General features: G+C 36.0%; 1 long non-coding RNA gene across 1 annotated transcript; it reads right to left on the bottom strand.

Annotated features, from left to right (window-relative positions):
- Nucleotides 1–647: 647 nt before the first annotated feature.
- Nucleotides 648–24,160, bottom strand: LOC131346915 (uncharacterized). Its single transcript, XR_009203676.1, has 3 exons — nt 23,939–24,160; nt 23,130–23,237; nt 648–1,942 (listed from the first exon to the last, which is right to left on the bottom strand). It is a non-coding gene; the product is annotated as an uncharacterized LOC131346915 (long non-coding RNA).
- Nucleotides 24,161–25,291: the final 1,131 nt, after the last annotated feature.

The following is a 25,291-nucleotide window of genomic DNA, read 5'->3' as shown; positions in this document are numbered from 1 at the left end:
TGTGTGGCTTTGAGCTGAGTGCTGTGCTCACAGCATGGAAGGCAACTTTCAACTTTTTTAGCTCTGGCTGAAATCCAATCTCTTAGCAATTAAAATGAATTTGAAACCCTAGGCATTTCTATTTGCCTTTGTTTCTAACCCACTTTAGCTAGATACAACCTATATTCTGTACAAACAATGTATTTGTTCAGTCGCACAAAGAGGTTTTTAAGACTTTTGACAATTGCATTGTCGTTTAACTTCAATTACAGTTCCAATTTTAGTATGTAAGCAACAATATACTTAAGGTTATTAAACATAGATATGACCGCAATATATGGTTAATTTGTATATGACTAATGTGTAAGGTTCTACACAAACTGACATATTAACTGTGGAGATTTGCTGTGAATGTTCTTGCCCTATATGCTTTAGTTTTTCCCCTCCTTCCACCAGACCAGCAAATAAAGTTTTGATATACAGTATTTTTGCAAATCCATTAAAGAAATGTGACTATATTTTGTATAAGAAACATGCTTTGCTGAACACTAATCCTAGAGTGAGCTAAGCCCCATTACAGTGTGCCTGTGTTCTCATTTTTCTCATATTCCTTAGCTGTTGTGAAATATTTAAAAGAAAATATAATCTTCTTACTGTTACATAGACAAGTGGCTTTATTTGTAAGTGTAACATAACAGTTATACTTCTGACAAAGCGTGCAGTCGGAGAACTGACAGTTCAGTAAATGATTTGTAAATAAAGTGGAACAAAAACAACAAGGATTGAATTTTGTCTGGGGAAATACAAAATAGGCTTCAGTAATAGCCTATATAATAGTCTGAGTTTATATCTTTGTAGCTTACTTTTAAGTTAATGCATCCGTCTTACAAACAAAATCACTGAAAACACACACACCCACACACACACATGCATGCAAAGGTAGCTTTTTTAATATTGGTTGCTGTATGCTGTATATTATAGGAAACTATTGGCTGCCCTCATTCTTTTGAAAAGAAAATGCTTTACCTGAGTATTATTATTTTCAGTATGCTAACACTAAATCAATCTTTAATGGTCGAATCAGAGTCAGTGTGAGAACTTATAAGCAGAAGTGCTTATTAATAAAAAGTAGCCATGAGTAATCATGGTTCAATCAAGCCTAAGGACAATATAAAAGAGTAAAACTCAGCATAGATGACTATGAGGAAAACACACACAACTCTGCAATGTCCTGTGTCAAGCTTCACGATGAATTAATGACCTGGTTGTGTTGATATACTGAGGAATCAGGAAGTGAATTGGAGATTTAGGAGAGGATGGGTCTGTGGAGGATGTGACCACTAGACTGGTGTTAGCATTGGACTGGCATTGGCTTCAGATACTAAGGAACACTGCTGGAAGCTGAGAAGCTAGATACCTGGAATTTTGTAAATGCAACCTTTACATACAACTGATAAAGGTGTGAGAAGTGAAGTTGGAAGCTCTGAGAACTTGTGTTTTAAGAAGTTTCTACTTCTGAAAGGCACAATTGCCAAGCAATGAAGAGATATATGTTAAAAAGTCATTTGTGGGTACAAAAGCTTTGTCACTTGGAACAAAAATGAGAAACTGGGAATAGATTATTGAGGTGGAGTTTCAGGCCTGGCTTTAAAAGTTATTTCACAATTCAATTTAGAGTTATTATTATTGTCATCATTTTGCTGTTGTAGATATATCAAGTTTGAGATGTAGCTGATTATTAGTGTCCTGCTTCTGACACCATGGATAATAGCTCAGCAGTTATGATAATATTTCATCATGTCACAAGCATATGATACCAATTATCATTCTCTCGGCACAGGGGTGAGGCTCTGATGAGCAAGCCCAGATGGTGTAGCACTGAGGGCAAAGGAGAAGATCCAAGCACTCTGTCTGCCTGATTAAATGTGCATGGTGTCTCACATCTCTCCATCATTCTGTTTGTCTGCTGGTAAGAAAAGCACAGAAACATCTATTAGTGGGATTGTTTTCCTGCAACATCCGCATCAGACACAGCAACAAGTTGCTTCAAGAGCGAGCCGCCGTAGGGGCCTCAGACATCAGACACAGAAATTGGATTTCTTCCCTTTTCACAGCCACAGCTGCTGCTTGCTGTGTCTCTTCACTTTCTTGCCCACTGTCTAACTTGGTATTGTCTATGGGATATGTTCTACCATTCATTTATTAGAACAGCCATGCTCTCAGAGTTGGAGCAAAATGTAATAAAAAGGGATAGTAGCTGTGTTACAATGCAAGACATTCTTAAAAAAAAAAAGCTTGCTATGTAAAAAAAGAAATATATTAGTGATCAGTTGAGGTTAAGCCATATGCTGTGTGATGTCTGATGACCTACAAATAGCTTTAAATAATTATTCATGTACAGGGTGTCTGAAAAGTCAATAACTATTGGGTGTACAACTTATTATCTACGACATATGTGCTACATGTTCACACTTACTCTCTGCACATTTTCACTGCCACTCTATCGTGTTTTTTGCAGATTCTATTCGATATATTCAGATTGACATATTTGTGTAATATATTGCTGTTGGTTCCTAAGTTTTCAGACAGCCTGTATAAAAACTCCTAATGACATCAACAGCTGTTCAAATTCATCACTGACCCATCATTAATTCATTTGCTGTTTTAAGAGCATAATTAGAAAAAATGCTGGACAGATTTGACTGACCTTGTACAGCTCTTCATTTACAATCCTTTTTACAAAACAATGCCTTGCAGTGGTGTCATTAAGTGCATTGATGACGCACACTTGCACTTGAAACCTGCACCATCTTTATTAACACCATTTGTGTCTTGTGGCATGTAGCCAGCTGTACAGGTCATGGCCATGTTAGTGTTTGCCATATGCTCTTGTGTTGTTTAATCTAAAGTTAAGTACTGCAACAAGCAAAAACTGTAATTGTAGATGTAAACATTTAGAACGCAGTGTTTAACTATGAATATTATCCTTGGTGGTCCAGCAGTAGGATCCTGTGCTCTTTCTGCAACAGCCCAGGTTTGATACTTGGGCATGGAAACAAGCCAGCCACTGAGGGGTTATTTTCCAGTGCTGGTCCCACGCCCGGATAAAATGGGAGGGTTGTGTCAGGAAGGGCATCCGGTAGAAAACCTGTGCCAAAATCAGATATATGGATCAGATGATCTGCTCTGGTGCCCCCAAATAGGCAGCAGCCAAAGGACAACAACTTTTAGTTCAGCATATACAGCATGTTATCTAAATAACATAATAATCTATCTTCCTTATATCAGTCTTTATATAATTGTATGGTCAACTGGCTAAAGGTTATTTAGCAGGCTACTTAGCTAACATCTGTTTCATTGTTTGCCGTCCACTACACATATCTCTGAGTGACATATTCTTAGCAGCTTGAACACTACAGATGTCATATCATTTATTCTACAATCAGGGTAACAAAGACAAAAATGGGAACCTCAAAGGCTCTGATTTAGTACAATCCAAAATAACATGCACCAATCTATGTGTGTAATGCAATCAGTTGTGCACACAAACATCTGGCATGTTGCAGGTGTTAAAGAATAATTGTGTGGATTGCGTCACATTTAGTAAATGGAAAATACAATATGTAAATGAGTTCTTTTGCATGTGCTGATTGTTCTCAATATGAAATACTCCCAGAACACAGAGTTGGTCATGATGCTTAAGTATAAAACCTATTAAAGGCAGTGTAAAGGTAAATAAATGAATAAAGCTGTGCAGAGCTGAGTGTGTGTTTATGTTAATAAGGAGTATGTGAATCAAGCAAAAATGTTTTTGTAATGTTTTGTCAAAAATGTTGTTGTACTAACACAAGTGGGGAAAAAATGGGAAAAATTGTACTTAAAAATGTACTTCAAGAGAGATGAACATTTTATATTTGGTATACTATAATATCTATGGACATTTTTGAGAGAATTACCAATGGTATACTTTTTATATGCTAGAATTTGGTAAGTATAGTAAAAAAAAAAATAGTACAGCAGTCCACTATACAATGTATATTTAGATATAATATTATGGCTATAGAAAATGTATATGAATATGTTAAATATCCAAATCCAGATTTAAAGCCCAGGTTAAATTACTTATTAGATTTTAAAGTGACTAAATGACAATCCAGTACACCATTATATTCATAATTTTATGCAAGATTGTATTTGGAGAAGAGATTTAAATTTCATTTTACTCAAATAGCATTTTAACTTGATTTGACTGTGCAGCTGCTCTGCCAACAGTTGAACAATAATGACTCGATAAACTATCAAGAGAGAAACAAATCTTTGTTTTAGTATGAATGAACAAGTTCCTAGGAGGTGTAGCAGAACAGGTTTTTTGTGATGATGTTTTTGAATGCTTTAGCATCATAAGTGAATGTATAGCCTAAATGTAGAAAGCAAAGAAAGACGTGTATAATGGTAAGAGCTGCCAGCTAAAAACAACTAAGAATTCATAATGAACACAAGGGCAGATAAAGATAATATACATTGAATTTCAAGGTATAACAAGTCACTGGTAGCTCCAGTGATAAGGAGGAGGGCAGAGAGCAGGAAGCGACATGACAGGAGTGAAGAATTCATGTTGCTTGAAATAGCATCCAACATCCAACCCTTGCCAAGCCCATGAAATGTGGATCAAAGCTAAGCTGTAAAATTTTGAAGTCATATAAAGATAAAAGCTTGTATCAAAGCAGATATAATGTAGTCTTGGATAGTCCATCATGTCTTGAGTACTCTGGAAAGATATGAGAACAGGAGATATGTTCTTCATCTCTTGTATGGAATTTCAGGCAAAGTATTAAAAAAAAAGTAGACTCTTTGAGTTGATAGGAAATGTGTCCATCTCATAGTAACCTTTCATGCTGTTCTTCAGCAATAATAATAATAATCCCAGAGAGACTAGTAAAAGGAAGTAATCAAACTCAGAGTTCTCGAACCTCTTAAAACGAACTCTTAAAATGAACCAGTATTTGAACACTACAGAATACGGCAAAGGTGTTTACACCATGAGCAGTGCCAGAGGTGAGCTTATATTCAAAATATATTTTCATATTTTTATATTCAAATATTCATTTTCTATTCCTGATTGACTTTCATCAAAGTGTTTTTAATGTATTCTGTTTTATTCATTGAAATCCTTCAGAGATGTGACTCATTTACTACATAAAAATTCTGGATGAAATGTTTGTGTAGGAATTGTATCTGTGTAGTTCATCATTGCTACTAGCCATAATGAGCCAGAAACATCTTGCAATAAAAACACCGACATGGTTCGATTTTATGAACATTCAAAACCATAGTATCCTGAAGATTTGCATTTATTTTTCATGCTTTTAATGTTCTCTTTGCTTCCATTAAGCATTAAGCATTGTTTTGCTAGAAGCATAAACACCAGTTATTACTGAAAATGACCACCAGTCATTGATTTTCAGTGCAGAGCTGCTGTTATAAGGGTGCAGAGAGCTACAGCAAAAGTGAGATCAAAAAGGATATAAAATAAGAAAAATAAAGTGAATAATAGATCAGACAGAAACACTTTTATGCACAAAACAAGGATGTAATCTATCAATATGCAAATCTGCTAATCAAAAATTCTAATGTCTAATCAGGTCTTCTTTTATCAAAATTTATCCATGCTGCGGTCAGGATTGCTTGGGGCTCTCTGTAAAAGCAGGTGTTAAATTGAGTCTCAGGAAATCCTACTCTATTCATGGGTGCCAGCAATGCATGAACAGTGATGTTAAATGTATATATTTTAGTCAGTTCTCAACATTCATATCACAAAAATGTGATTTAAAAAATAGTATATCTGCTTCATCTAAAGGTTCATTTTAACTCACTACTTTTAAGCAGATTGTTTTTGAGCATTTTTGAATAAAAATCAAAATATCACCTGGTTCTTTGCTGGCAGATGAAACATGATCCATGACACATGACACAGTAAAGTATTTAAATTAGCAACACCAACACATTTAAGACTGCAGTGTTAAATAAACATTTAAACAGAAACACAAACTTTAACAACAGCCTTGGAAGAAAAGATTTTGTGCATTTTAGATGAAATAATTTCTGTCTATCCATGCCTTGAACTTCCAATCTAATTCACATTCATCAGATTTTTGATTACACTTCCCTCATTCCAATCATGTGCGCACACACACACACACACACACACACACAGACAGAGAGAGAGAGAGAGGGAGAGAGAGAGAGAGAGAGAGAGAGCTCAGCCATAAAATACATTAACAGTACCAACCACTTTGTGAAGTATATGATCACTTTCCACTGTCTTGAAGATGTCTTACTTATATAATGTAATTGTTTATCTGGAAGTTGAGTCATGTCAACTGGACTTTTTTGTTGTTTGATCGAAATGTTTCACTATTAATCTGAGTAGCTTCTTCAGTCTGATATTAAAAAAACAGTATAACTGATTATTTGTTTTTGACCCTGCTTTGCTTTCACTCTTTCATTCCCTGTCTTTTTTACCCTGTATGCTGATCGCTTGACCATTGTTTGTTTTTACACCTTGAAATTACCTTGTGTTTTGGATATACCGCTTGAACAGTTATTATAGTCGCTAACCTGCACTTTGATGTGACAATTGCATTTACTTTTACATTTCTGGAAATGTAAAATTTCTGGAAGTTCATTCCACCACCTCGGTGCCAGAACAGAGAAGAGTCTAGATGTATATCTTGTACACTGTGAGATGGTGGGATCAGTCAGGCAGTGCTAGGAGTAATAAGTGTGAGGAGAAATAAGAGCTTCGAGGTGCTGGTCCATTCTTGGCTTTGTAGACATGTATCAGTGTTTTGAACCTGACGCGTGAGGCTACAGGAAGTCAGTGGAGGGAACACAGCAGTGGGGTGGTGTCTGAGAAGGCAGGTTGAAAACAAGTCACGCAGCTCCATTTTGGATCTTTTGGAGGATGAACTACATTCACACATAGACATGCCAGTTACAGTAGTCCAGTCTTGAAATGACAAGAGACTGAACAAGCACATTTTCACTATATAAAGCATTGTGAAGATGTACTACATTTCATACTATCATTTCGGCACCCTTCGACCATGCTGCACTTGAACTATTCCTCAAATTATACTAGACTACCAGAGTCCCGATATTCCTGCAAGTAGTATTGATACAACAAATTAAAAATAGTTAAGCTCTCCCCACACCTAAGGGAATGTCATATGTTGAATGTGTTTATTTATTTATTAATATAAGCAAGTTCCTAATAAGACATGAACTATAATGGATTTAATAAATTCAAAAAGCCTAATCAGCTCAGTACCACTTCCTACCATGTGTTTATTTTAACTTGTCACAAAGGGTGCATTAATAACGATAATTGGTTAGGCATAACATTCCCCGTGGACAGAGTTTAAGCCATAGATGTTCACCAGTCCTGAAGTTTTGGTGCTAATTAGCATTATTACATTCGTCTCGTGAAGGTTGCTATCAGACATGACTTTACTGATGATCCTAACAACATTCTGAACTAAAATCTTACACTTGAAATTGAACAAGGACAAACATAATGCAAACGTGTTAAATACTATTTTGATATGCACACAATGCCCAGTGGCAAGAAGTTTTAATTAAGCATGTAGGAAAAAAATCACACAGACTTCAAGTGGGGACCTCTTGTGAAAAAAAGAGTAATGCAATGTAAGACAGATTTGGTTTGTTTTCACTTAGATAGTCTGTAAATGGTGGAAAATAAGGATAAATAAACCCTTCTTGGTGTGGGAGTTGCTACATGTAGTGTATATATTAATGATTTGCAACGGACTCAACCTGTGTCAGAATTTCATATCATTAGCTTTACACATTTATTTTACACAACAAAAATTATGTGATTCAGAATAATAAACAATCTACAGTTGCTTAATCCAAATGGTATAAGTTCCATATTTTACATTCAAAAACTGATCTTGTGTATTGAATGTACTGATTCTGTTCTTTAGGGATCCCAGAGACCCCAGCTATAAAATATGATTAAATGCTGCTATTTGCCCTGTTTATAACACCCTGATTGTTGTTCAGATGAAATAGTGATAGACCTCTCACAATATTGCCACAATGTGCTCACAATTTTCCCTGCTACAATGTCACATCATACAATTTGTTGAAGAGGAAACAACATGATAAATTTTTGTTCCTTTCTGAAGAAGATTCCCCTCTTGCAAATACATGCTAAGCAAGCTAGTAAATATATGGCTTGAGAATAAGGACTGCATTTGAATATGCATGCATTACTACTCTATATGATGACAAACTTCTTTAATTAATTTTCATCTCTACTCTAGACAGGGATTCGATTCAATTTCAATTTTATTTGTATAGCGCTTTTAAGAATGTACAGTATCACAAAGCAGCTTTAAGGAAATTTATAAACTCAGGATGTATATTTTAAATTCTTAAGTTTATCCCTATTGAGCAAGCCAGAGGCAATGTTGGCAAGAAAAAACTCCCTGAGGAGGATTAGGATGAAACCTTAAGAGGAACTAGACTCAAGCGAGAATCATCTGGGTGACACCGGTTAGTGTGATTATAAGTAACTTCCCTGCTATAAATGCAATTGTGTAAGCAAGTAGAAAATTCATTCTAATTTTAACATAAAGGCTATTTTGTTGACATCGTCAGCTGTTCATTGATGGTCACTTGAGTGCAAATGTTAGTGGTAATTTTAGTCCAAAGCCATCTTCATGGTTTCTAAGTGGTAAAATCCACCGTAGTCTCATGTATCTTTAGGCTCTCAATTATGCAATTATGAAATTAATCACTTAGGACTTTTATGAAATGTGGATTTTAACAGAGTTTGTGTTTTAGGACCTTAATTGTGTGGTATTCCATGTGCTTTTTAGGTAATGGGCATGCACTGCAATAATTTTGCAGCATTTCCAGCTGGAACATGGCAGAACTCAAGCACAATAATTGCTTTCTGCATGCTTCAACAACAATGTTCTGTGTGCTGCATGCATCCAGTGTAGAAACCTGTATTAATTAACACGTAATCCACTGCATGCTGGTGTAAAATCGTCTAATGGGGAGCACCAAATGAAGAAATGGTGCTTGAAAAGAACATGTAAATATGTTTATTTTCAAGAACATCATTAGAATATTAGATACAAATATCCTGCTACCTCATTTGCATTTGAGACAACCACATGCAGGGTTACAACCCCAAGGTTGAGAACTAAGGAGAATTACTATTTTATTTAATCTGTGGTAGAGGGAGAGTGCCTCTAGAGGGAGTGAATATTTTTTATGATATGGTGTGGTGGAGATAAGGCAGGTATCTATGCCAGGGAAGAGAGGTCATATCTACACAGAACTGAATCAGTCTGGATATGTCCCACTCCAAAGCAGTTCACAATCAGCACTCAGTGTATCAGATAAGCCATCTCTTTGAGCTTGCTGAGAGGCCCTATCACACTGAAGTCCTCTTGACTATCAGGCTTATCAGGACTGGAGCTGGTGAGAATTTGAGATTTATCTGCAGCTCACATCAGTCCTGTTGAGCACTGTAGAGATCAAGTCAGTGGAGCTTGATGTCAGGGGAAAAAATTTAAATTACCAGAAGAATATGCAGTTTGTGGCATTGGATGGCACTTTAAAGTCTGCCAGTTAGTATAGAAGTGTAGGCCAAGGTGTTTCAAAGCAAAGGGCTCTGGGAGAAATGAGATCCCAGTGAAAAAATGTGGAAGAACATGATTGAGGAATTATGCTAGAAACACTGTCTTCAACAAATCCGACCCTTCCAAGATCACATCATTTCAAATCCGGAAACCTTAATAAACACTGGAGTGTGCCACATCATTATTATTTTTTATTTCAGTATTTTTATTTATTTTATATTGCAGGCTTGTAGTATTAATTGCTCCATGATTTATTTCCATAGTTTCCATAGATGGTATTATACTGCTAGCTAGTGTTGTTACAATACTAGTGAGGCATCCCACTTACACACACTTAGACCCAGTCATTTGTAGACATGTGAGACATTAACTGAAGACCTGTACCTCAGGGCTCTTAGCAGCTGTAATTGAGTTTTTGCAGAACATGATTGCTAATCTGTTTTTATAACCAAATAGGCATCACAGTCAATTATATTGTAGGTTCATGGGCACCCATACATGAGCTATTTATTGTGGTAGAAAATGAACGTAGAAAAGAGCAACAGAAGCTCTGTCTTACTTATCACCTGTTATTGGGAATGTCTTTAGCACAGCCAAATGTTCAGATATGCTATACACCTACATTTGCATTGCAGAGGCTTTCAGGCAATGCTTGCAAACGCTTTGTGAAACCTCTTCTGAAATACAGCTGACTCAAAGGGAAGAATTGGTACATCACAGAATTTGAATATGGAAATATGAATCTTTCATTTCCAAGGTCACATGGCAATCATGTTTGTTCACGACTTGCAAGTTATATATACCCTACTCTGGCATGAACCAGCTTTGTGTTTTCTGACAGTAGCATTTGACCCAGGAAGCCTGCCTTCACATTTGCTTTAACAGACCCCTTGACATACTGCTCTCATAGCTTGGAGTGTTGGCTATATGATCTCGGTGTTCACTGCATCAAAATGCAACACACATTCACCAGAGTATCATCCACTTCAAATCAGCATGTCAGGACTTTAATATGGGGCTGTATGAATTATCGTCGAATTAAGTCTGAGATCACTCGATTCTGCATCTGCATTTGAAGCCAGTATGTATCAGATTATTATCAGATTAGCTTCAGTGTGCTTTTGAAAGTGCATAAGACCCATTTAATGAAAATGATAAATTGTGCAAGCCTCAGTCACTCAATTGAAATGGATTAGGCATCTAATCAGCTGTGTCAGGTGGAGGATCCAGCTTCAGTTTTGCTAAGACAGCCTTAATTCAAGCTTAATTCCTGCTTTCACTGATACTGCTGAGCATGGGACAAATAACCCCAGAATCAAATTTAACCCTTTTTACCAGTACACAGGCATTCTATTCTACTGGCAGACTAGAAATCAACTTATCATTCTTAAAATCAACTTATAATCAACATTTTCAATCTGTATAAACAAGTAAATTATTTTATCGAGACAAGTCTGATATAAAATTAATCAGCTCTGTTGGTTTTCAGTGTGAGATGTTCTTAACCGGTTTTCAGGTAACCTTATTTTAGTGGTTGAAGATAACGCTTTCAAATCCTGAGAGCAGAAATGAGTTTGATATCACCATTTACTTTAAAGATATAAAAATTTTTAGAAAAGAAGCTAATATTTTTGGAATGTAATGGGGCATTACATAAACACCACTTGATTTCAATGCTGAACATGGGCACTTAAAAACAGGTGGAAATTCTATTTTTTGGCTTCTGTTAAAAAATGGCAGTTAAATGCCAGACTTATCCCACAGTGTAAAGGCTGATGTTGGGATCTATGAATAGATTTCACAACCATTTTCATAGAAAATGTAGCTATATACTGACTTTTCTTCCAAAATACAGAGTGCCAACAGTCTCCATTCCTATCACTTCATCAGAGCTTTGCTTGATTGGAGCGCTTCAGTAGACATCGTAGCTTGCTGCAATCAACACACCAGTAGTGATGAAGCAAAGAAACTCCAGCTGGGAGGTAGACGATCTCGTCTTAACGCACACCCTGCCCCATCCCCTGCATACCCCTCACTGCCTGACCCATCACTGAAATGGCTTTTTCTTTTATCTAAATTTGAGGTTGTTACTCCTCTCCTTGACATTTCCCGTGGTCATAATTGGCAAAAAAACATTGACTGAGCCACTATGCATAATTACATATAGACTATATTATACCTCTCATCCTTGGGTACTCAGAGAGTGTGGAGAGCTATAGTACAAATATGGTCAAGTGGACAGAAGGTACTTCAGGTGGTGATCTCCACTTAGCTGCTTCTAATTCCTTCAGATTGCTACATAGAATATCTGAGTACCAAGGAGCAGGGTTAAAAGACTTCATTGGTCTGGAAGGGTAAAGAAGGTCATTGGATGTAAAAAGTAAAAATTACCTGTAAGGGGGTGTCACTGGGGACCAAGTCCAAATTGATGTCCATGGTTTAATAATGGACTTTTGAAATGGAAATTGCAACAACCAGAAAGGAGTGTGATGGTCACCTGTCAGCTGATTCAAGTGGTGGTAAAGCTAGTGAAAGAAATCTGAGTGTGGTACAATTGTTAACATTGTGGAAGCTAGCAAGTGAGTTAGAGGAACTAGGACTTGTTGACAGGCAAAACAGGGAGGGCAAGAGTGGACAACACAAAGTAGTGATCTGAAAAGTGGAGTAGGTTACATTGATGTCTAAAGGTAAAGCAAGGTAAAGGTAAAGGTAAAACAGTAGCAGGTCCAGAATGTTGCATCCCTTGTGTATTTGGAGATCAGTTCTTAAAGGTCAGGTCAGAAAAAGTACAATAGAGGGAGCAGGTAGGAGGAGTGGAGTTCATCTGTAGGGAAGTTAAATTCTGCAAGGAAATGAGGTCCAGTCAGAAGGTGTACAAGAAGATGTCCAGCACCTCTATAAAGTGTCCAAGAGGAGGAGATAACAATAATATGAAAATGAAGAGTAGATGTTACAGTTAAAGTATGGAATTCAAATGGGGTGATGATGCAGGCACAATTTCTGGGGCAGAAGCAAATCTGCCTACTGCGTACATGGATATAAAAAGTAAAAACACCCATGTAAAAATAATTGTCCTCAAGTAGTATGCATTAATTACTGGATTAATGAGATTATTAATAAATAAATATCATTAATAATGGTACAAATAAAGATCAGAGACATGAGTAAATAACTAAGCAGTACTTTATACTTATATTTATATTTTTGAATTATTTATATAGTAATTAATATGGAAATGTGTTTATAATGACACTATTTATTAATTGTTAATAAACTCATTTTAACTGTATATGCTTAATAAAGAAAGGATATTTATAATTACTATCATTAGTTAAAAGTTAAATGACATAACTGTCAGTAATGCTTATTACAGTTTTAAGATATGCCTATGAATATATCCATATTGTAAAATTTTACCCATGAGTTTTTTTAGCTGTTTGCCCTATTCAGGTGCCAGTCACGGCTGTGATTGGCTGGGTAATCGACAGAGAGGAAAATGGGATGGCCATCCATCCCATTCAGAGAGCAAAGCCAATTACACTTTCTCAGATTTCAGTCTACAAGTGCATTATTGCAATTGTAAAGATTAAGACTTGCTGTCTTCAGGCAAAACTTTAAAAAGTTCATAATCCACCTGATAAGTGCATGTGAGATGCAATGCACAAAAACCAAGCTTCTGAACCAGGCTTTTGAAAAAGCTACTTTAGATCTAATGTCAGGCAGTCACAAAGCCTGGGTGACATTTTTGTCAGGTTTATCAGATGTCTATTTTCTTTTTCAAATGGTTATATAATAGCTGTCCTATAACTTTGATGGATAGCTTGTTGCACTTCTCGGTGTGCAGTTCTTCAAATGTTTACCTCATCTCCCTGTATACAGTAGTTTCTACTCCAGACACATGTGACATGAATACAAAAAAACATCTACCACAGAAAATGTACAAAATGAAAATGCACTCTAGTTAATGGCTCTGGCTCAAAATGTTTCTAATTAAATTATAGCCTTAGCAAAATATACAGTACAGTATGTAACATACTGTAGCATAGGCCAGAGGCTATATTTCATCAGCAAAATTCTGCTCTTATGTAAACAGGTACTTATGAAGACACATTTCATTCAGAAAAATGGCTACAAAAAGATTCAGACTAACAATCTGCAGGTGATAATGAACTGCACAAATTAGCTAACTGCAGATGTCAATATGGCATCTAATAGTTAATTCATTACTTTCTTCATTCGTTTATTCATGCCTTTGTCTTTACAGGCATTTTAGCATACTCAATCCACTCACCTGCATGTTGATGAATAGAAGAAGGAAGCCAGAAATGCCAAAGGAAATTCATGTGAACACAAGTGAAATTACACACAAAGAGTAACCCCAGCTGTGAGGCAGACATTTCAATTTCAAACAGTTCAATCATGAGTTACAGTTACACAGAAGCAAGTGAATATATATACGTCTGTCCTTGAAGCTGTGGTTCTGGCCCAACCTTACATTAAATCATGTCACATGTTTTTCTTACTGTCAACAATGAAATTACCTAACCAGAACATATATTTCTACCCCTTACATGACTGCTATAACAATGTAATGTTTTAGTCAACTTTTAGTCTTCATCTAATTAACAATCTCCATGTAATGTCTTCATCATTGAGGGTATGAACAAAATGTACAGTACATGTGAACATAGTCCACTGAGTACCAAATCTACATATGCTATTCAACAGAAAAGCACATAAAAGATAATGGTAGAGAAATTTGTGGATAGCAAAACACACTTAAAATCTGACCCTTAAAATCTATTGAGTGGGTAAATATTTGTCATGCTTATGAAATATACATTTGCATAATGTCTTCTTTCCTGCAGCATACAGATCTTTTCATTATTCAGTATGGAAAATAACATGCTCTTAACAACCCAACACTCAAATCACTAAGAAACTGTGAGTCACTAGTGAATAAAACTGTGAGAGGTTCACACTTTCTTTCCCTGATCATGCTGGCCATACCTGAAATATAATTGGCCATCTAAGTGGCCACCTCAAAAATAATACACATTTAGTTCATAATAACAGGTCTGTTCAATTTGGATATTAATGGATAATCACTATTTGTGATTTTATGTTTATTTTTCTTTGCACTATAACATGAGGCATTTTCCTTTGAAATACTTTGCATATACTACAATAAACATCACATGACTCAAACATTTCATGCACAAACATGTTGCGAGTTGTGTTCCTGAAATAATAGCTCTGACTTAACAGCTCTTTCACCACCACACACCATTTTCTTCACTTGCACAATTTGCATTCACCAATTCAGAAGCAACTAGGCTCAAGACTTTACACAGCATTCCATCTTGCAATTCTGCAATAGAATTATTTTCTCTTTTGCCATCTATTGTTACCTGTTGAGTGATACATTACATCATCTATAGGGAAATGGCTGTAATACAATAGCAGAGCACCCCTAAATTCTTCAGTGACTAGGATATGTGATGCAGACACTCTGAGTAAAGGAGTACCAAACACTTTCACATTTCCAGTGAGGTGTTCTGATTTGTTAGACATGGAATTACTGTTCTGAAGTTAGGAGAAGAGCTCTTTGATGTTATTCTTTGCATCTTTTAAGCATTTTACAAACATTTTAGGTAGACTCTTCTACCTAAGGAATCTCTATCTGGACTGGTCCATGTGTAGATCCACTGAAGTACTTTGGAAGAATCCCATTAAATGACCCAAAAGAAAATGTGGCTATTGCCCACAACTGCACAAATGTTGTCAGTAAGTGTACATTGAATAACAAACTTTATAAATGCCATTTCAGCTGCAGAAACATTTTTACATTTTCTTGAAGAAGCATCTACATTGTGAAAGCTATAAGAAAGAGGTCACTCTAGTACCTCTTTATTAGACATGTTAGAACTAGCAATGAATAATTTATTTACATAACTATTATATTACCAATAAAACATTTAGGAAGGAATGAAAGGAGAAATTGCCTCCACTCTTGAAAACTTACATGCTTAAATATGCTTATTAATTATTTTCATCCAATTACCCACTTTCTCATCATTTTCTGTACTCTGCTCAACACTGTATATGATACAGAACATGTTCTTTAGCTGTTGTCTCTCTAGATAAACATTACTTGGGATTTTTAGTGCATTCAGACCGTGGTTACTGCACACTATAGAGCAGTATGAAATTATAGTATATTTAACATATTATGAATGTACAAAGCTCTTACGAGACTCAGTATCAGCTCAAATTTAAAAGCATACTCAATATTAAATGCCACAGAATGGATCAAGGGGCAGAAAAATTAATCAGTAAGTATCTGATTAATTTCTAAGATAATACCCAAAGATTGAGTTAAAAAAGAATGATCTATTGTATAATAAGCTAGTTGAGGATAGTACAGAAACTATAAATATCCAGCCAACAGCAGGCCAGATGAAGGGCTAGTGCATGGCCAAATTCATAGTAAAGTAATAAAATAATTTAAAACAAATCTATAAGGGTTCTGCCGTTTCAAAAGAATATCCATGTTTTTAACCAATCTGTGTGAATAAATTGACCTTAATCCATGAAATTAATTTTAATATACAAAAATGCCAAAATCAGTGAGGTGTGTAATGTATACTCCTCCATTAAAATAAAGACTGATAGCAGTGTGATGTTTTTGGGGAGAGATATCCATGTCCTTTTCCATAAAGGAAAGGAAAGTATGGTCATTTAGAGCTGCTGATCATTTTGTTGATCAACCTGAACCTTTGGAAAATCAGACAACCGAATTAATTCTCTGTGATAGGGCAAGAATTTCAAGGAATTTTAAAAGGGTCACAGTTTACAAGATTATCTGAATGTGAACTGACTTGTGCATTGACAGCTGTCTAATTACATTAAGCGGTTGTCATGAGCTGGTTTGATATGCACTATCCCAAAGCCAGGCACAGGTTTTGAAACTTGCTCTTGCAGGATAGTACAATTATATGATCCTAAGTGAAGGATTAAAGGATTAACCTTTGGTACACTTTTAAAAAATTGGTTCTTCGAGGATTTCTAAGTAAGTTCTATATAGAACAACTCAAAGAAATATTTGAATGCAAACCAAATAGGGTTCCACAATTGTTATTTTCAGTGAGAGTGAAGATTTGGACAAAATTATACACTTTATCAATTATAAACATCAGAAAAGAACTGCTTAGATGACCAGACATTCCAAATGCCAATTTGTTAGATGTTCCTGCCATGTCCTCTAAGGTCCTCTAAGTAAATAGGCTGTAGCCTATTGTTGTCAGTAGTCAGTTCATCAGTAGTAAGTTTCTGACATTCTCAGTACAGCAGTGACATTGCCATGGCCATGGTATCAGTCATAAAACCCCTCCTCTGTTGTACAGTTAGAGACAGTAGCCCATCAGATTGTGTTAGTCCTTTAAACTACCTTGTATGTTATGTGCTTGATTTTTTCAGATCAACAGTCAATCTAATCGGATTAATGGCAAAATGCCAAAGTGAAGGTTAGCTCTGGCAAAAAAAAAAGAAAACAAAATCCAGGAAACTGCTGAAGCTGAGTATTGCAACGTATTATGTTTGATTTTTTGACAATTGCCTGATTGCTCAGTTGATTAAATAGGATGTTCTCAGTGGTTTAGTTTAGTTTAGTTTAGTTTAGTTTAGTTTAGTTTAGTTTAGTTTAGTTTAGTTGTTTAGTTTAGTTTAGTTTAGTTTAGTTTAGTTTAGTTTAGTTTAGTTTTATGTGTGAGTTGGCCACAGCAGCTGTCAGTAGGAGGTACATATTGTAGTCATGAGAATAGGAAAGTGTACTCTTCCTCAATACTAGATTTTTATTTATTACACTTTTCACTCAGGATGTTGCAATAATATACTTTGTAATGGAAATTGTTGTATTAAATTGGGAAAAAATGCAAAATATAAGCATTTTCGCTAGCAGTCTTTTGAACCCCACTGTGTATGAATGCTGCTTTAGATAGCTATGTAATAAAGAAAAGAGGGAACTGCATGCTGATTCTGATTCAGGTATTGCTGTCTGCAAGAATACGAAGAGACAGAGAGAAACAGAGAGAAATATAGAAAGATGAGGAAAATGGAGAATCGCAGAGGCCGAATGAAAGACCCCTTACTCGTTTGTCAATTACTAGAGATGACAAAATCAAAGTGACAGGAAGGAGTGAGAATGATTCCCAATAATAAAAAAAAATAAACAACACTGGCCAAAGAGGACCAATCAATACTAAGATTAAAAAAAATGTGATACATTTCTGAAAGACAAAAACAGGACTTTAATTTCTAAAAGTGACTTTTAGAAATAATTAAACTAAAAATTAAAAATTAACTAAGTTGCTTAATTAATTAAGTTGCTGTGGTTGGGTGTTTGGGAAATCTGCCTAAATGTAAATGTCATCTGCTTCTTAGGTTTGTTCTCCTCTGTCATTTAGGTAAGAAAATGTCAGACTGACCAGGCTGTCTATTGTATGGCACATATGGTATATGGTAAAATAGGACTTCAAAAAGCATACATGTGCATTGTTTCCCCAGGCTTAGGTGATACATGGGCATCGATCCATGATTGATGACCTGCCTTGTATATTTATAAATACACACTTCATTTTATAATCCATCCTATGAAAATAACATGGTAACATGAATGATGCTGCCAGGGGGGGGGGGATGGGGAGAGCACTAAAGTGCTGCAAAAAACTTCCTGAAATGTGACGAACACAGCATTAATGTTATAAGAAGTATTTATTATAAGTAATTGGCTAACCTTTTCATTAAACATTCATCTATTATTTTGACTCTTCTCTGTCACAGTTTTTGGATTTTGATTGGAGTTTATTGGAGCACCTGCTCTTGCATTGTCTACAGCTGCCCCATTACTCTGCTCGGTAGAACAAACCACTTTACTGTAGTCACAAAGAATATCTTTATATAGAAATTCATTCTATGGAGCAAAAGTGCTTTGATTTGTCAAGGAAACATATGCTCATTTTCATTTAATGTAGGTGAATTTTAATAAGATTTAATGAATTTTGAATGCTGGAACCCTGTGATTTGACACATGAATTCACAAGAATGTCATATGTGTCTGGATAAAGTAAATGCAGAAATTGCATAATCCTTTGTATTGCCTGTTCAAGGAGTCAGTCAGTGAAGCAGGTTAACTGAGAGATGTGGGAGAGAAGGAGGTGGAGTAATATTCCCCTAGAAGAGTCAAAGTGAAACAATCTCGTCCTAGTCTTTCTTATTTATAATATCTTTTCAGTATGTTTCATACGTTTTTGAAACAAAACATGGACAAAACTGTCAACCACTCCCACCATCCTCTAATCACCATGAAAGATATATAAGGAAACATTACTTCATAATTTCACATTAAATTCCCTCTAGGACCTAAGTGGGTCTTGAGTCTTTCTAAAAACTTCACGGGAAAATCCTAGCTATACCATTCCAGCTAAGCCCAAAATGCTAAAGGTTGAAAGGCTATGGCTTGTTTCAGCAGCCAAGAATAGATTGATGTCTTGTTTGCTCCTGGCTGGCATTCAGACTAAATCTAAAGTCCTGGGAATACCAGATAATTCCCTATATTCTTTCTCCCTGCCATTTGGCCGTATCATTCTCTGTCTTATCTCTGACAGTGTGGGGCAGATGCCTCCCCTCCCCATTCTCCTCTCTCAAGCTTTGACCTCCAGCCTCAATCCAGAGCAATAGAAATGAAACATGCCCAAGCTGTCAGACACCAAAAATACCAGCTCCATCTTATGTCATTGAGCTTACCAGTGAAAGACAAATGATGATATATATTTGTGATGGTGAACTATTCTGATACTTATAAATTCTAGTTTGTGAATGTTTTCCAACTGAGTTTTATTATACTGTGTCTGATTAAGGGATAAGTGCTGTGGTACTGCTAATGTGGTGAAGCAAATTGTATGTTATAAAGTGTGTAATTGGTGATTTATTTAGAATCAGTCACAGGTATTTTGAATACTGTAGGATACATAATTTTTATTACACAAATTAAGAAAAATAATTTGATGCTATTACGAAATTGTACTTGAAATACATACTTTTATTTCTGTTATAAAAGCCTAAAAGGTTGTATAATGGCAAAACATGATTAATTAGTATAGCTATGAAATAATCAGTTATAAGGTGCATATTAATGTTCACACAGCTAAAATAAATTTGTCCAAAATGTACTGAGTAATATGCTTTCTATAGGCAATTACAATATTCGTGATTATGGTTGCATTTATTTCTACCAGAATTGCAGTAGCCACAGTCTGCAGTATATGTTGCCTATAGATAAGGCTCACTTTTAGTTTAAGCTTTAGCAGGAGAGAGATCAAACTTATCACAAAACACTCAGAGAGTCGAATTGCAATTGATCTTTATTAAGAAACTCAGGCAGACAGTGAAAGCAGGGCAAAGTCAGGCAACATGAAAACAGAAACAATGGTCAAACTCGACATGATAACAAATGGATTGGTCATTTCAGACTGAACTGAGTACTACTTGGTGTCAAACAAAAACTCACAAGGGATTAAATGAACAAACTAATCAAACAACAAAACTAAAAACAGGTGTGGGCAATAAGGACATGTAACAGAAACAAACAATGATAAGACATGGGTGGAGACATGGACATGAACTTAAACAAAAGACAGAACATAATGGAAGTGAATGCCATAGCACTGCAGGCCACTACACACGCTGTAATATTCACAGTAGACAAACGTAAACAACGAATAACTGCATCACAGAAAAAATAAATATTTATGAGCAGGTTTAATATAACCACTGAGACCTAACCCTTTGGAATTATTGCCCAAAAAGTAGGGAATCTGTGTAAGCATGGGACATTAGAGAGAATATTTGGATTGTATTAGTTTCTTAATGTGATGTATGTAATAAAATAATTGTACACCTTGATGACTATACATTTACCTTTTCTTTTACAATGAACCTGGAGTGGACCGAGTTCATTTTGATTTGTTCACATAATGAAAATACATTCAGTAGTCATCTGCAGAGCAATGTGGAATATTGAAATTTCTGGATTCTCTGGAAAGTTCCAGATATGACCTGCTTCAAAGACTTTGTAGTAGTTGACATTGATCATTTGGATGTGGAAATAAGTCATATTGCCTTGAACAAAATTGCAGAGAATGGTAACATGCCTCTCAGCTCTGTTTACGCATCAGAGCATCAGATAGACATCTGATTTACACAGACAGAGTACAGGAGACTACTTTTACTGTCATCCAGTACACTGGTGTCCTAAAAAGAAGATCCATACCCCTGTTGGTCTTTCAATCTCTTTAAAACCCCCTAGGGTATGGCCTTCTGTCACTGTCACAGCATAACCTTGTCATTTTGTGAATTCACAACACGGATATCATATCATGTGCCTTGCTTTCCCCTGTAGATCAACTCACAAGGAAAGTGACCAAGAAATGACCCTTTTTCTTGATATTTATCCTGCATATCAGCACTTGAAAGAACAAAAGTAAAAAAAAAATGCTAGTACTTATATAAAGAGACTGCAGTTATGATCCTTTAGGAGACACTTCACCACACACATAGCCAAGACGCCTTATCAAAACCATAACTCCAAGATCACAGAGGGAGATATTTTGGTTACACCAATAACCACAGTTGCAGGTCTCTTTTTTAATGAATGAGAGGCCAAACAAATAAAATAACCTCAGAGATTATACAGGTTTGATTTTGGTTTCTAGATATTATGCTTCTCAGTGCCCATAGTGCATACATCTGTATTCCACAAGGGGCAGGAAAAAAACACAGGCACAATATTAGACTTTTTTTCATCTTAGGCAAAAGCCCCTCTAGCTATTGTTAATGATGTCCTTAGAACAATGTACGAAGGTGAGGCAACTGTCAATACAAATGATATTTTGATTTATTTTTCATCAGAAGAACATGTCCATGTTGCAGGTCCTCAGGTGTCTAGAGAATTGCAAGTTCACAATTATTTTTCTGGACTGAAAAGTTGTGACAGCCACCAGGATTCTAACAATCCACACACCCAGGGATTTATAGAGATTCCAAATTCACAAACAAGTATCACATCTTATTAGGGAAGTCAGCTTTCAGTGCTCTTTAGGCCCACAAGCTGGACCACATAGAAAGATATTATGTAAAAGTGATAGCACTGATTCTCTGAAATTGCCAGAATTAAATAAGAATCCACTTGATGCAGTGAGTCTATTCCTCATAAGTTTGGGACATAATGGCATACAGTGCACCTCAATCCTCAAGGAAGATATGACTAATTTTGTTGTTCTCTACCATCTGTGCCCTGTCTAGAACCCCAAGACATCTCCCAGCTGCTCTCTTTGTGCCAAAGCAAGCACACCTAGGAGTCAGTGCTATACCAAACATGATCCTACATAACAGTAGATTCTATAGTTAATTTATTAGTATCTCATGTTCAGACCATAATTATAATTAATCATATTCAATTTAATTTTCAAGAACCTGCTGAAAATACAGAACTATGAAAAGAGCAGGCAACTTGTTTAGCAAAGTGTTTTGTTGATATGTTTCCTTGGAGGATGAATGTATCAGACAGGTTCAGACACATCAGGATTTTCTTAACAGACTGACATAACCGTCATCCTTTGCCTGGTTATTTATCATTATTCATACTACAATAGTACTTAATAATTGGGTGTTTATTTAGCCCATGTTGTAATAACACACAACAGTTAACCCCTGTCCTGATCAGGTTCTGCTTAGGCTAATACTCTAATACATCCACAGACCCTTCTACATTATCCAGGCACATCCTAGGTGAAAACCTAAAATTTGCCAGAAGTAGGTATTTGGCTGTGCCAAAGCAAGCACTCCTGGGAGTTAGTGCACTACCATCTACAGAGGGCTATCCACAGCTAGAAAGCACAGGTGGGTAGTAGGTAATGTTAACAACTATGCCCAGCCCAGATGGTCTGGCTGTACATAAGGGACCTCTGACTCAGGCTACATTAAATAAAGTCCAGATGTAGTTGGTCTCTTTAATATCCTTAGCCAAATTAATACAGTCTTCCCTGCAGCACAAGAATCAGATCTGGGCAACAAATGTCCCTATGCTGACTGAACAGGAAATTTAATCCTGTGTATTTACTATGGATGCTGCTGGATGTCAAACACCAAGGCCAATGTATGTACTGCCTTACTGACTGAGAAGGATATGATATTTGACTTGGAATATCTATAATATCCACTTTCCCTGCTTTTTACTTGGTTTACCTTGGAGTTGTTAGACTTTTTGGAGAGTTTTTTAATTTATTTTCTATTTTCAACAAACTCCAAACTAGCACCTTCCAGATCCATTACAATTAAAACATTAGATCTTGATTTACAGTGATTGAATTAGCTGGATCTACATTGGCATGTGAGGACAGACAGATTACTCACAGTATGAACTGGTCTTAAAGGTGGTAGCTCACTTGAGGCCACAGAGTGGATTTTAAATGAAAGTGATATGGAAGTGACGCCTCGGCTGCAGCAGGACAGCAGAATTACCTTCATGGAATGAGAGTATAACAGGATTATCTAGGCTGGCTCTGTACTTAAAGAGAACACAATGTGAAAAACAGATCTAATATGGACTCGACAGGTAAACACATCTCACATGTACATGCGTCATAGTCCCTGTGGCCCACATGGCTAGAAAATGTTCATATGAATAACCTCAGGCTTTAGACATACAGTATTTGTGCAGTCTGACTGCATTTACTTCTGTGTTTGGTAAACTGGATCCTTAGACAATATAAACTTTAAAAAGAATGGAAAAAAGTAAACTAAATAAAAACCACACCAAACATAGGTTCACTGAAAGGTTTCTGTTATCACCTATATGTCTTTATATATTTCTAACTTCTAGGCAATAATGTCATTACCAAGAAATGGCAGAAATTGCATAACTTGTAATGAGCATCAAGTTACAGATAGACAATGTAAAGAAGACAATAGCACAGCTCTTTTACTGATGTACTTTCAAAAGTATGACCCATCTGTATTAATCACAGAGAGCCAAATCTATAGCAACACCAAAGCAAGAAGATTACAATACCAGTGTCCTGGGAGTAAAATGTTTGGCATAAACATAGAGTAAACATTCATTAAATACAAGTTACATTAAGTTGTTTGTTAGAAATGTATTTTAAATACCAGACAAATAATATATTCGCTCACTAATGAAACTGAGATTTCTCTGACCTTACCTGTGTTTTGTTGTTGTTGTTTAAATTGATGGGCAAATATTTGAAAAATATTTAAAAACTTGTCTGCTTAAGGATGAAGATGAACCAGTGAGAATGAAATGAGACCCACAAAAGCAACTTTTAGCCTGATACAATGTGTATGTAGATTGTTCTTATCAACAAGACTGGAGAGCACATATTCTGATGAAGGTCAGTGATCAAAATCCATAGAGTGTTTAGCCACAAAGGTTTTCCAGGCTGTTGAGAACAGTCTGCATGCTCTAATGATTCTGACCAAATATGGAGACATACCTTCTATGTGTGGGTGGACCTGGTTTGTGTGTGTGTGTGTGTGTGTGTGTGTGTGTGTGTGTGTGTGTGTGTGCGCAAGTGCTTCTGTCAGTGCCTTTAAGTTGGACTGAAAAATCAGAAGACTGGAAATAAAACCTCAGTGTCAGCAACTCCAACTGAGCTATTAGCCTTTGCCTGATGAATAATAGATGTGCTGTAATGCTGCTGCTTTGCCACTGCTTCCTGCGTATGACAAGCAATGAAATGGCGAATGCAAAATGTAACAGTGAAACATATTCAGAGTATACTCAAAACACACACACACACACACAGTAGAATAGTGGAGTAATCAGAAGGAATTACCAGTTTGCCAAAATGAAAGATTAATAATTACTGCTCTAGGTTGACACAATACATATTCAAGGCTGTAAGAAGCTGTTGAAGCATTGTGATTTAGTAGTGTTATAAGATATGAGTCACTGCTTGTATGTGCTACCTTTTGTACCTCAAGACATTAAAACTTCTTAATTATGATGTAAGAAGAACAATTACTTATGTTTTTTTAGAAAGCATGTGCTTAACGGAGTGGAACATAGGGTGGCAATACAGAGGCAAAATTAGCTATCTGCAAAATTAGTCATTGTCAGAGCATAATAGCAAGGACAGACAAATTAAATACCATACTAAAACTTGAAAAACCAACACAAACAGCCCACATGTTTAATTTAAATCTACTGAAGAGGTCTGAATGAGACTGAGTTAATGGATTTTCAAGTGTAAAACTATTTAGACAATGGCAATGATTTATGATCATTTATATTTTTGCTGCCTACCACAGTATACTGTGGTAAAACAGACCATCAGCTTTAATATAAGGTTGTTACATCCAAATCAGGTGAATGGTGTAGGAATTACAGCACTTTTTATATAGGTATGGATTCCACAGACATTACCAGATGCTGAGTTTTTCCCTAGAGACTCCTACTTGTTCTTGGTGCATTTTGCCCTCACTTCTGCCATCAGCAAGTGAAATGCAAGCTCATTTGGATTCAGTGCATGTGATTGACTGACTGCCAATGCAGA

The sequence above is a fragment of the Hemibagrus wyckioides genome, linkage group LG01 (genome assembly GCF_019097595.1).
Source record: "Hemibagrus wyckioides isolate EC202008001 linkage group LG01, SWU_Hwy_1.0, whole genome shotgun sequence".
NCBI lineage: Eukaryota > Metazoa > Chordata > Actinopteri > Siluriformes > Bagridae > Hemibagrus > Hemibagrus wyckioides.
Note: the sequence above shows the minus strand (reverse complement) of the source record. Positions and strands in the feature narration are given on the sequence as shown.